Below are 13878 nucleotides of genomic sequence, written 5' to 3'. Positions count from 1 at the left end.
GGGGGGGGGCGACTTAACGGCGCCGTAGGGCAACACTTCGGCTGCTGAAGGACTTGGGGGTACGGCCCCCACGGAGACCGGCGACGGGGGCCCCGGTCAATCCGACTCACAACCGCATACTTCTCTGGAGACCCATACGGCTCCGGAGTCTAGTGAGCGACCCCCTGCAGGGGAAGAGGGAGCGGCGTCCTCTGTTAATCGGAGGCGCCGAATATCACGGCGGACGCACTGCAAAGTGCATCCGTCCTGGATGAGCACCGCATCCTGATGGGTACGGTGGTTGGGAAGATTTAGTCCGCCAACAGCGGGCTGAACGAAGCCTTCTCCAGCCTCCTAGCAGGCTTCGAGATATGCAATGTAATATTTTTAATCATTTTTACGAGAAATATGCCTGTATATAGATAGTAGCCCCTGAGACTCTGTTCGTTTCTTTGAAAGAAAAGCGAGCAGAGGATCAATAGTCAGTTGTCAGGTGGTAACATGCTATTTTATTTGGATTAAAACATGCCTCCCTGTTAGCGGAGACTGCCCAATCAGCGGAAATTTCCAAACTCAAACGAAAACTAGAGCGAGCTGATGAGGACCTAGTCCTTGTTAACAAGCGGCTCGACCAGGCGCAAGGTATGAGATACTCTTATGTTATGCCTATTTATGTCTGTATTCTGTGGGGTTTTCAGAGCTGCAATGTGTGTGTTTGTGCAGATGGTGCTGCCACGGTTGAAACCCACAGGGGTGAGCTTACCCAAGCCAAGGAGCAAACTAGGGTAAGCAAGGCGACCGTTGATAAAGCGGTTGCGGACTTAACGGCCGAACAGGCCGCTCGACGCCGTTTTGAGAAACGAGTGAGGGCTCCGATGGCTTTTCCAGTCGACGAAAGGTTGACAAACGTGCCACCCTGCCATCAAATGACTACGTGCATGGCACATGCACGTGCAATGGCCACCTCGCGGTGCACAACAATGCGTTCAGGAGCGCAGCAACACAAAGATGATTTCACCGGCAAGAGGCAGACTAGAAACTTAGCGACAAGGCTAGATCGTCTCCAGTGATGACCAGCCGGCGATCAGTCTTCATGCGTGCACTGGTGCTGGGCCTTATACGTGCACCTATACGTAGTGTACTCCGCCTTAGATGTTCAGCTGCTCTCCGGGTACACCACAGGCGGCCATACCCAACGATGGTACTCGGGAGGATGGCACCATCCAGTCCCGCCGAGGTGTGGGAGAGGTGCTGCGCCGGCATCAAAGTTAGGCCTCGTCATCCTCGACCAAGACACATGGCAGCATAGTATAGTGTACTCCGCGGCTTCGTTCTTCAGGGCACGAGCTCGATGTGGGGGGCAAAGGGTGTGTGATGATGGTGATCTCCATGTCGTCCACCTCCATGGCAGCAGCTTGGCGACGTCGGCAGTGGGCGGCGTCTCGGCGAACTCTGTGTCAACACCCTCACCGCACCGCCATGACGAGGTAGATGTGAGTGGTGATGGTGATTCGTGTGCCGTTGGCCTCGATTGCTGGCTTGGTGAGAACGAGCCCTGGTGACGCGTCGTCTTCGTCAAGGGGTGGTGAGTAGGGGCGGCATCCGCGGCGTCGCCCCCCGGGGCATCGAACTTGATGGTGTCAGCGTCCGTAGCGTAGGCTTGGTGAAGACGAGCTCCGGCGGCGCATCGTCTTCGTCGAGTGGTGGTGAGTGGGGTTGGCCACCGTGGCGCCGACCTCCGGGGCACCGACCTCGGTGGCATCAGCGTCCGTAGCGTGGGCTTGGTGAAGACGAGCTCCGGCAGCGCGTCGTCTTCGTCGAGCGATGGTGAGTAGGGGCGGCATCTACGGCATCGCCCCCCGGGGCATCGAACTTGGTGGTGTCAGCGTCCGTAGCGTGGGCTTGGTGAAGACGAGCTCCGGCGGCGCGTCGTCTTCATCGAGCGGTGGTGAGTGGGGTTGGCCACCGTGGCGCCGACCTCTGGGGCACCGACCTCTGTGGCGTCGACGGTGGGCGGTGTCGTGGCGTGCTCCAGGTCGTCATCTTGGTCGAACCGTCGTGACGAGGTGGACAGCAGGTGATGATGGCGACCTCCTCGTCGTTCTTGGTAACGTTGGCTTGGTGAAGGCCATCCCTGGCAACATTGACTTCATCATCCGGTCCGGCGGCTCCACCTTCGGCGGTGGTCCAATCATGCAAGGCAACGCTGTGCATGCTATATGCCAAGAAAGAACTAAGAAAGAGATTTGTTAGATCAAAGTTTTACCCTTCGGAAACACGAGTTTGGCCTCCATGGTGGTTCGCCTCCTCCTCCTCGCCTTGCTCCCGGGATGCAGCCGCCTGAAACTCTGCCAGAGGCGATCCACTCCGCCTCCGGCCGATGCGTGAGGATTCTACGTGCGTTCTTTCCTCGGCCTGGCCGTGAGTCCCGATTAATGGGTGCGTGGGTTGTGGATGGATGGATTGCCGCGTGGTTTGATCATGAATGGATGTGTGCGTGAGATGGCAAATGGATGGGTGCTGGAGGTGTTGTGCGATGGATGGGTGCCAGAGGTGTTGTGCGATGGATGTGTGCGTGCATGAGTTGCCTCTAGAATGGGTGTGTACCTCCCTCCCTCTGCGTAGCTAGGTGTGTGTATTTATAGGCAGGAGATGGGCGACCCGGCGGATGTAGACAGGCCAAACATCCCGATTTTCTTGGACAAGATATGGATGCAATCTCACTTCGGATCTTATCGTCTCACTGATGTTTATCTTCTTTTTTCTTGACGCGTACGCCTGATATAGAAAACGAAAACCAACTCGTGCGTACCTAGCTACCCGACTGCCGATGGGTCTGGTTCATTCGATCGCCATCTTCATCGTATCTCCGGGGTTTGTTGGTTGGAACAGCCTCAGGTATTCAAGTACGTATACACGTGCTCGCCGGCTGGTATATACGGGTATTTAAAGAAATACGCATACTGTATGTTATTTTGTGGGCGCGTCGTAGATGTGGACTCAGCCTTCTGATTGTAACCTACATGTGTGTATAAGTCTATGCCATGGAGCATCAAGTGCAGGTATACATTGGTTAGTACGTGAGCAAACTCAAAATGCATGCATGCACGTACCATTGCATCGAGGATTACCTAACGCGTGTGTACATGTACACCCAATATAAAACATAGATGTGTATAACTTGCAATTAAAAAAACATTTATACTTATATCTTCTGAAAATGGTAATCACAAAAATACGTCGAACAATCACCAATGTCATTTTACATGCCGGGGTCTAAGGCTAAGGGAAAAGCTTTATACATGTTCTTGAGTGAAGTTGTGACCTACGAAGTCCTTTGCACCTTCCTGCCGCATGTCTGCGCCGCTTTCTCCTAAGTAAGAAAATATTCCTTGAGAGGAATGGTTTTCGACTATTTGTACGGAACCGGGCTCAGAAAGAGTCCTTGTGAGTCTGTAGGATGAGCAGGTTTTGATGCACATGTGGTAAAAGATAAAAAATAATTAAAGAAAAGGGGAAGGCCGTATAGGGTCGAGCCGTACTATAGGCCTGTCCGTATTGTGCCTCCGCCGATGCCCAAGGTACTTTGAGCGCGTAATTATGCACGCGTGGTACGGCTTTCGTGGATATACATGGCGATCGACGAAGGTGAAGCTGCTAATCCAGCTCTGGAATTGCCGAGCTGTTAGCATGCGGAATTGGCCGGCCTTGTGTAATAGAGTCCGGCGGCTTAATAGCTGATGAGGTGCGCGGCTTGACAGGGCCGCTTTGTACTTCGGCCGCAATGGCCGTGGTATGCTCCTAAGTACAGAGGGAGCGTTCCGTGTTTCCGTTGATTGTAATGATGCCATGTGGACCGGGCATCTTAAGCTTTAGATAGGCGTAGTGCGGGACCGCGTTAAAGTGGACGAAAGTGGTTCGTCCGAGCAGTGCGTGATAGCCACTGACGAACGGGACGATATCGAAGGTCAAGTCTTCGCTTCGGAAGTTGTCCGGCGAACCGAAGACGACTTCCAGTGTGATTGAGCCCGTGCAGCGGGCCTCTACACCAGGTATTACTCCTTTAAAGGTAGTTTTAGTGGGCTTGATTCTTGACGGATCGATGCCCATTTTGCAGACAGTGTCTTGATAAAGTAGATTGAGACTGCCACCGCCGTCCATGAGGACTCACGTGAGATGGAATACATCAATGATTGGATCGAGGACCAAGGCTGCCGAACCTCCATGATGGATACTGGTTGGGTGCTCTTTTCGATCGAAGGTGATCGGGCAAGCCGACCATGGGTTGAATTTTGTGAAGGAAATATGCCCTAGAGGCAATAATAAAGTTGTTATTTATATTTCCTTATATCATGATAAATGTTTATTATTCATGCTATAATTCTACTAACCGGAAACTTAGTACATGTGTGAATACATAGACAAACAAAGTGTCCCTAATATGCCTCTACTTGACTAGCTCGTTAATCAAAGATGGTTATGTTTCCTAAGCATAGACATGTGTTGTCATTTGATGAACGGGGTCACATCATTAGAGAATGATGTGATGGACAAGACCCGTCCGTTAGCGTAGCACTATGATCGTTTAGTTTGTTGTTATTGCTTTCTTCATAACTTATACATGTTCCTATGACTATGATATTATGCAACTCCCGAATACTGGAGGAACACTTAGCGTGCTATCAAACATCACAACGTAACTGGATGATTATAAAGATGCTCTACAGGTGTCTCCGATGGTGTTTATTGAGTTGGCATAGATCGAGATTAGGATTTTGTCACTCCGATTGTCGGAGAGGTATCTCTGGGCCCTCTCGGTAATGCACATCACTATAAGCCTTGCAAGCAATGTGACTAATGAGTTAGCTACGGGATGATGCATTACGGAACAAGTAAAGAGGCTTTCTGGTAACGAGATTGAACTGATGATACCGATGATCGAATCTCGGGCAAGTAACATACCGATGACAAAGGGAACAACGTATGTTGTTATGCGGTTTGACCGATAAAGATCTTCGTAGAATATGTAGGAGCCAATATGAGCATCCAGGATCCACTATTGGTTATTGACCGGAGATGAGTCTCAGTCATGTCTACATAGTTCTCGAACCCGTAGGGTCCGCACGCTTAACGTTTGGTGACGATTGGTATTATGAATTTATGTGTTTTGATGTACCAAAGGTTGTTACGAGTCCCGGATATGATCACGGACATGACGAGTAGTCTCGAAATAGTCGAGACATAAAGATTAATATATTGGATGACTATATTCGGACACCGGATGAGTTCCGGGGGTCACCGTATAATTATCGGAGTGCCGGGGGGTTATCGGAACCCCCGGGGGAACTAATGGGCCAACATGGGCCTTACTGGAGAGAGAGAGGGCCGGCCGAGGCAGGGCCACGCGCCCCTCCCCCTCTACTCCGAATTGGACTAGGGAAGGGGGGCGGTGCCCCCCTTTCCTTCTCTTCTCTCCCTCTCCTTCCTCCCCCCTTCCTCCTCCTAGTAGGACTAGGAAAGGAGAGTCCTACTCCTACTAGGAGGAGGACTCCTCCTCTCCTTGGGCGCCTCAAGGGCTGGCCGGCCTCCCCCTTACTCCTTTATATACGGGGGCAGGGGGCACCCTAGAACACACAAGTTGACATTGTCTTAGCCGTGTGCGGCGCCCCCCTCCACCATAATCCACCTCGGTCATATCGTTGCAGTGCTTAGGCGAAGCCCTGCGCCGGTAGCTTCATCATCACCGTCATCACGCCGTCGTGCTGACGAAAGCTCTCCCTCGACACTCAGCTGGATCAAGAGTTCGTGGGACGTCACCGAGCTGAACATGTGCAGATCACAGAGGTGCCGTACTTTCAGTACTAGGATCGGTCGGATCGTGAAGCCATACGACTACATCAACCGCATTGTCATAACACTTCCGCTTACGGTCTACGAGGGTACGTGGACAACACTCTTCCCCTCTCGTTGCTATGCATCACCTAGATCTTGCATGTGCATAGGAAAATTTTGAAATTACCGCGTTCCCCAACATTTTGGGGCGACCGGCTCTATGGCGTAGACGTCCCGTAATGCGCGCTTGCGCCCCCTCTTAGGGATATGTGTGGCATATATCATATTCACTGTCTTTACCTCTAGGGGAAATTGCTTCTGTCCCCCCGTGTTCGGTTGACGAGGCTCTTGGTCATTGTCGTCGCTGGGCGACCCTTTCCCCTTGTGTTTGGCATTGATTTTGCCGGCCTGTTTAAAGACCCAACAATTTCTGTTGGTGTGATTGGTGGGTTTATCCAGGGTGCCATGAATCTGGCAAGGCCAAGCAAATATTCGGTCAATACTGGATGGGCCATCTCTGTTTTCCTTGAATGGCTTCTTCCGTTGACCGGGTTTGGAGCCACTGAATCCGGCATTGACCGCGGTGTCTTGGGTCCCTTCGTTATTGTTTCGACGCCTATGCTTGTTGCGTCATGGCTTGCCGTTGTCGTCCCTGGGTTCGGAGGTGCCAGGGTCGTTGGTGCTATTGCTTCCACGAGCAAGCCAGCTATCCTCTCCCGTGCAAAAGCAGGTCATAAGTGTGGTAAGGGCTACCATGGACTTCGGCTTTTCTTGGCCGAGGTGTCAGGCGAGCCACTCATCTCGGATGCTATGTTTGAAGGCCGCGAGGGCTTCGGCGTCTGGACAATACACAATCTGGTTCTTTTTGATTAAGAACCTGGTCCAGAGCTGCCGGGCTGATTCTTCGGGTTGCTGGATTATGTGACTAAGATCATCGACATCTGGGGACCGAACATACGTACCTTGGAAGTTGTCTCTGAATGCATCCTCCAAGTCTTCCCAGCTACCAATAGAGTTTTCTGGTAGGCTGTTCAGCCAGTACTGTGGTGGCTCCTTGAGTTTTAGGGGGAGGTACTTAATGACATGTAGATCATCACCGCGTGCCATGTGAATGTGGAGAAAAAAATCTTCAATCCATACTGCAGGATCTGTTGTGCCATTGTATGATTAGATGTTCACAGGTTTAAACCCTTCTAGGAACTGGTGCTCCATTACCTCATCGGTGAAGCATAGGGGGTGTGCGGCGCCTCTATATTGGGCAACGTCACGGTGCAGTTCGGATGAAGTCTGTATGCGGTTTTCGGCCCTGGTGGGGTTGTGTTTGTCGCGCCAGGCCTGATGGCTGTCTTCTCGCGCTTGGGCACGCCCCCTTGATCCGTAGATTGACCTGGTTTGGCTGGCTCTATTGTCCAGGTCCTGACGTAGGTCATAAGTGTATCCCTGAGGTGTTGTTTCTCTGCTTTTACGGTGAGGTGGCGCGGGCTGGTGTTTGGCTTGAGTTGCCATTCTGTCCCGGCCACGTGGTGGTCGGTCAGGTCCGTCAGCCGCGTTACGCGCGGGTGGTATGGGCTCCAGCACCTCATCGTCGAATTGGGGTAGCAGTTTATGCTTTGGGTAACTCTTTGTTGGGTGTTGGAGGCAATATTCTTTGGCTGCCAGGACATTAGTCCATCTGTCGTTGAGCAGATCTTGGTCTAGCTTGAAGCTGCTGCTGCTGCTTTTCTTTAGGCTTCTTGCAGTGGCTATTAGCCGACGCTTAAAGCGCTCTTGTTCGAGGAGTTCCGCTGACACGATGAAATCTTTGCCGCCGAGGCTCACGCCGTCCTCGGAGAGTGGTAGATAGTTTCTATCCTCCGAGTCTTTCCCTGCTTGCTTGTCAGGGTCGACTTGCCTGTCCTCCCGATCACCCGTTCGGATGTTGGTTCGATGGGGTCTTCTTGGTCTTCGACGTTCTCCAGAGTGTCATCGTCTCCAGTGTCGGTATTGCTGTCTTTTCCGCGACACGATTTAGAGTGGCGCCGCTGACGTTGATGCTTTGGTGGTATCTCAGGAGGTTTGTCCTCGACTAGATCCTTTTCATCATCGCTGTCGCCTTCTTTAGGTGTGCCCACCATGTACACGTCGTATGAGGAAGTGGCCGTCCAGTATTCGGTAAACGTCGGGCTTTGGACCCGCTGATGTCTACTACACAACCTTCTTCTTGTAGACGTTGTTGGGCCTCCAAGTGTAGAGGTTTGTAGGACAGTAGCAAATTTCCCTCAAGTGGATGACCTAAGGTTTATCAATCCGTAGGAGGCGTAGGATGAAGATGGTCTCTCTCAAGCAACCATGCAACCAAATAACAAAGAGTCTCTTGTGTCCCCAACACACCCAATACAATGGTAAATTGTATAGGTGCACTAGTTCGGCGAAGAGATGGTGATACAAGTGGTATATGGATGGTAGATAAAGGTTTTTGTAATCTGAAAATATAAAAACAGCAAGGTAACTAATGATAAAAGTGAGCACAAACGGTATTGCACTGTGTTGAAACAAGGCCTAGGGTTCATACTTTCACTAGTGCAAGTCCTCTCAACAATAATAACATAATTGGATCATATAACTATCCCTCAACATGCAACAAAGAGTCACTCCAAAGTCACTAATAGAGGAGAACAAACGAAGAAATTATGGTAGGGTACGAAACCACCTCAAAGTTATTCTTTCCAATCAATCCGTTGGGCTATTCCTATAAGTGTCACAAATAGCCCTAGAGTTCGTACTAGAATAACACCTTAAGACACAAATCAACCAAAACCCTAATGTCACCTAAATACTCCAATGTCACCTCAAGTATCCGTAGGTATGATTATACGATATGCATCACACAATCTCAGATTCATCTATTCAACCAACACATAGAACCTCAAAGAGTGCCCCAAAGTTTCTACCGGAGAATCACAACGAAAACGTGTGCCAACCCCTATGCATAGGTTCATGGGCGGAACCCGCAAGTTGATCACCAAAACATACATCAAGTGAATCACGTGGTATCCCATTGTCACCACAGATACGCACGGCAAGACATACATCAAGTGTTCTCAAATCTTTAAAGACTCAATCCGATAAGATAGCTTCAAAGGGAAAACTCAATCCATTACAAGAGAGTAGAGGGGGGAGAAAACATCATAAGATCCAACTATAATAGCAAAGCTCGCGATACATCAAGATCGTATCACCTCAAGAACACCCGAGAGAGAGAGATCAAACACATAGCTACTGGTACATACCCTCAGCCCCGAGGGAGAACTACTCCCTCCTCGTCATGGAGAGCACCGGGATGATGAAGACGGTCACCGAAGAGGGATTCCCCCCTCCGGTAGGGTGTCGGAACAGGTCTAGATAGGTTTTCGGTGGCTACGGAGGCTTCTGGCGGCGGAACTCCCAATCTATTGTGCTCCCCGATTGTTTTAGGGTATTTGGAGATATATAGGTGGAAGAAATACGTCAGGGGGCCACGAGGGGCCCACGAGGGTGGAGGGCGCGCACAGGGGGGTGGGTGCGCCCCCTACCTCGTGGCTCCCTTGAAGCTTCCTTGACGTGGACTCCAAGTCTCCCGGGTTGCTTTCCTTCCAAAAATAAGTTCCGTGAAGTTTCAGGTCAATTGGACTCCATTTGATTTTCCTTTTCTGCGATACTCTAAAACTAGGGAAAAAATAGAAACTGGCACTTGGCTCTGGGTTAATAGGTTAGTCCTAAAAATCATATAAAATAGCATATAAATGCATATAAAACATCCAAGGTTGATAATATAATAGCATGGAACAATAAAAAATTATAGATACGTTGGAGACGTATCAGCATCCCCAAGCTTAATTCCTGCTCGTCCTCGAGTAGGTAAATGATAAAAACAAAATTTTTGATGTGGAATGCTGCCTAACATATTCATCATGTATTTATCTTTATTGTAGCAAGAATATTCAGATGCATAAGATTCAAGATAAAAGTTCATATTGACATAATAATAATAATACTTCAAGCATACTAACTAAGCAATCATGTCTTCTCAAAATAACATGGCCAAAGAAAGTTCATCCCTACAAAATCATATAGTTTGGTCATGCTCCATTTTCGTCACACAAGAATGCTCTCATCATGCACAACCCCGATGACAAGCCAAGCAATTGTTTCATACTTTAGTAATCTCAAACCTATAAACTTTCACGCAATATATGAGCGCGAGCCATGGACATAGCACTATGGGTGGAATAGAATATGATGACGGGGGTTATGTTGAGAAGACAAAAAGGAGAAAGTCTCACATCAACGAGGCTAATCAATGAGCTATGGAGATGCCCATCGATTGATGTTAATGCAAGGAGTAGGGATTGCCATGCAACGGATGCACTAGAGCTATAAATGTATGAAAGCTCAACAAAAGAAACTAAGTGGGTGTGCATCCAACTTGCTTGCTCATGAAGACCTAGGGCACTTGAGGAGGCCCATTGTTGGAATATACAAGCCAAGTTATATAATGAAAAATTCCCACTAGTATATGAAAGTGACAAAACAAGAGACTCTCTATCATGAGGATTATGGTGCTACTTTGAAGTAAAGTGTGGCAAAGGATAGTAGCATTGTCCCTTCTCTCTTTTTCCCTCATTTTTTGGGCCTTATCCTTTTTTATGGCCTTTCTCTTTTCTTTTTTGGGTCTTCTCTCTTTTTTATGGACTTTTTTTATTCCTCACTTGGGACAATGCTCTAGAAAATGATGATCATCACACTTCTATTTATTTAAACTCAAAGATTACAACTCGATACTAGAACAAAGTATGACTCTATATGAATGCCTCCGGCGGTGTACAGGGATTGCGATGAACCAAGAGTGACATGTATGAAAAATTATGAACGGCGGCTTTGCCACAAATACGATGTCAACTACATGATCATGCAAAGCAATATGACAATGATGATGCGTGTCATAATAAACGGAACGGTGGAAAGTTGCATGGCAATATATCTCAGAATGGCTATGGAAATGCCATAATAGGTAGGTATGGTGGCTGTTTTGAGGAAGATATAACGAGGTTTATGTGTGACATAGCGTATCGTATCACGGGTTTTGGATGCACCGGCGAAGTTTGCACCAACTCTCAATGTGAGAAAGGGCAATGCACGGTACCGAAGAGGCTAGCAATGATGGAAGGGTAAGAGTGCGTATAATCCATGGAATCAACATTAGTCATAAAGAACTCACATACTTATTGCAAAAATCTACAAGTCATCAAAAACCAAGCATTACGCACATGCTACTAGGGGGATAGATTGGTAGGAAAAGACCATCGCTCGTCCCCGACCGCCACTCATAAGGAAGACAATCAAATAACACCTCATGTTTCAAATTTGTTACACAACGTTTACCATACGTGCATGCTACTGGACTTGCAAACTTCAACACAAGCATTTCTCAAATTCACAACTACTCAACTAGTACGACTTTGATATTATTACCTCCATATCTCAAAACAATCATCAAGTATCAAACTTCTCTTAGTATTCAATGCACTCTATATGAAAGTTTTTATTATATCCCTCTTGGATGCCCATCATATTAGGACTAGTTTCATAACCAAAGCAAACTACCATGCTGTTCTAAAGACTCTCAAAATAATATAAGTGAAGCATGAGAGTTCATCTATTTCTTCAAAATAAAACTACCACCGTGCTCTAAAAAGATATAAGTGAAGCACTAGAGCAATGACAAACTACTCCAAAAGATATAAGTGAAGCTCAATGAGTAGTCTAATAATTATGCAACTATGTGAAGACTCTCTAACATTTAATAATTTCAGATCTTGGTATTTTATTCAAATAGCAAGCAAAACTAAATAAAATAAAATGACGCTCCAAGCAAAACACATATCATGTGGCGAATAAAAATATAGCTCCAAGTAAAGTTACCGATGAACGAAGACGAAAGAGGGGATGCCTTCCGGGGCATCCCCGAGCTTAGGCTCTTGTTTGTCCTTGAATATTACCTTGGGGTTACTTGGGCATCCCCAAGCTTAGGCTCTTGCCACTCCTTATTTCATAGTCCATCGAATCTTTACCCAAAACTTGAAAACTTCACAACACAAAACTTAACAGAAAACTCGTAAGCTCCGTTAGCGAAAGAAAACAAAACACCACTTCAAGGTACTGTAATGAACTCATTATTTATTTATATTGGTGTTAACCTACTGTATTACAACTTCTCTATGGTTTATAAACTATTTTACTAGCCATAAATTCATCAAAATAAGCAAACAACACACGAAAAACAGAATCTGTCAAAAACAGAACAGTCTGTAGTAATCTGTAGCTAACGCAAACTTATGTAACCCCACAAATTCTAAAATAAATTGATGGATGTATGTAATTTGTCTATTAATCATCTTCAAAAAGAATTAACTAAATAGAACTCTCCAGTAAAAAATGGCAGCAATTCTCGTGAGCGCTAAAATTTCTGTTTTTACAGCAAGATCAACAAGACTTTCCCCAAGTCTTCCCAACGGTTCTACTTGGCACAAACACTAATTAAACACATAAAACCACATCTAAACAGAGGCTGGATAAATTATTTATTACTAATCAGGAATAAAAAGCAAGGAACAAAAATAAAATTGGGTTGCCTCCCAACAAGCGCTATCGTTTAACGCCCCTAGCTAGGCACGATGATTTCAATGATGCTCACATAAAGGATAAGAATTAAAACATAAAGAGAGAATCATGAAGAATATGACTAGCACATTTAAGTCTAACCCACTTCCTATGCATAGGGATTTTGTGAGCAAACAAATTATGGGAACAATAATCAACTTACATAGGAAGGCAAAACAAGCATAACTTCAAAACATTAAGCACATAGAGAGGAAACTTGATATTATTGCAATTCATACATGAAGGAAATATGCCCTAGAGGCAATAATAAAGTTATTATTTATTTCTTTATATCATGATAAATGTTTATTATTCATGCTAGAATTGTATTAACCGGAAACATAATACATGTGTGAATACATAGACAAACAGAGTGTCACTAGTATGCCTCTACTTGACTAGCTCGTTAATCAAAGATGGTTATGTTTCCTAACCATGAAAAAGGAGTTGTTATTTGATTAACGGGATCACATCATTAGGTGAATGATCTGATTGACATGACCCATTCCATTAGCTTAGCACCTGATCGTTTAGTATGTTGCTATTGCTTTCTTCATGACTTATACATGTTCCTATGACTATGAGATTATGCAACTCCCGTTTGCCGGAGGAACACTTTGTGTGCTACCAAACGCCACAACGTAAATGGGTGATTATAAAGGTGCTCTACAGGTGTCTCCAAAGGTACATGTTTGGTTGGCGTATTTCGAGATTAGGATTTGTCACTCCGATTGTCGGAGAGGTATCTCTGGGCCCTCTCGGTAATGCAGATCACATAAGCCTTGCAAGCATTGCAACTAATGAGTTAGTTGCGAGATGATGTATTACAGAACGAGTAAAGAGACTTGCCGGTAACGAGATTGAACTAGGTATTGAGATACCGACGATCGAATCTCGGGCAAGTAACATACCGATGACAAAGGGAACAACGTATGTTGTTATGCGGTCTAATCGATAAAGATCTTTGTAGAATATGTAGGAGCCAATATGAGCATCCAGGTTCCGCTATTGGTTATTGACCGGAGACGTGTCTCGCTCATGTCTACATTGTTCTCGAACCCGTAGGGTCCGCACGCTTAAGGTTTCGATGACAGTTATATTATGAGTTTATGAGTTTTGATGTACCGAAGTTAGTTCGGAGTCCCGGATGTGATCATGGACATGATGAGGAGTCTCGAAATGGCCGAGACATAAAGATTGATATATTGGACGGCTTTATTTGGACACCGGAAGTGTTTCGGGTGATTTCGGAGAAAACCGGAGAGCCGGAGGGTTATCGGAACCCCCCCGGGAGAAGTAATGGGCCATATGGGCCTTAGTGGAGAGAGAGAGGGGGAGCCAAAGGTGGGCCGCGCGCCTCCTCCCCCCTGGTCCGAATTGGACTAGGAG

This window comes from Triticum aestivum, chromosome 3A (assembly GCF_018294505.1).
Source record: "Triticum aestivum cultivar Chinese Spring chromosome 3A, IWGSC CS RefSeq v2.1, whole genome shotgun sequence".
Classification (NCBI taxonomy): domain Eukaryota; kingdom Viridiplantae; phylum Streptophyta; class Magnoliopsida; order Poales; family Poaceae; genus Triticum; species Triticum aestivum.
This window is presented reverse-complemented; position numbering follows the sequence as displayed.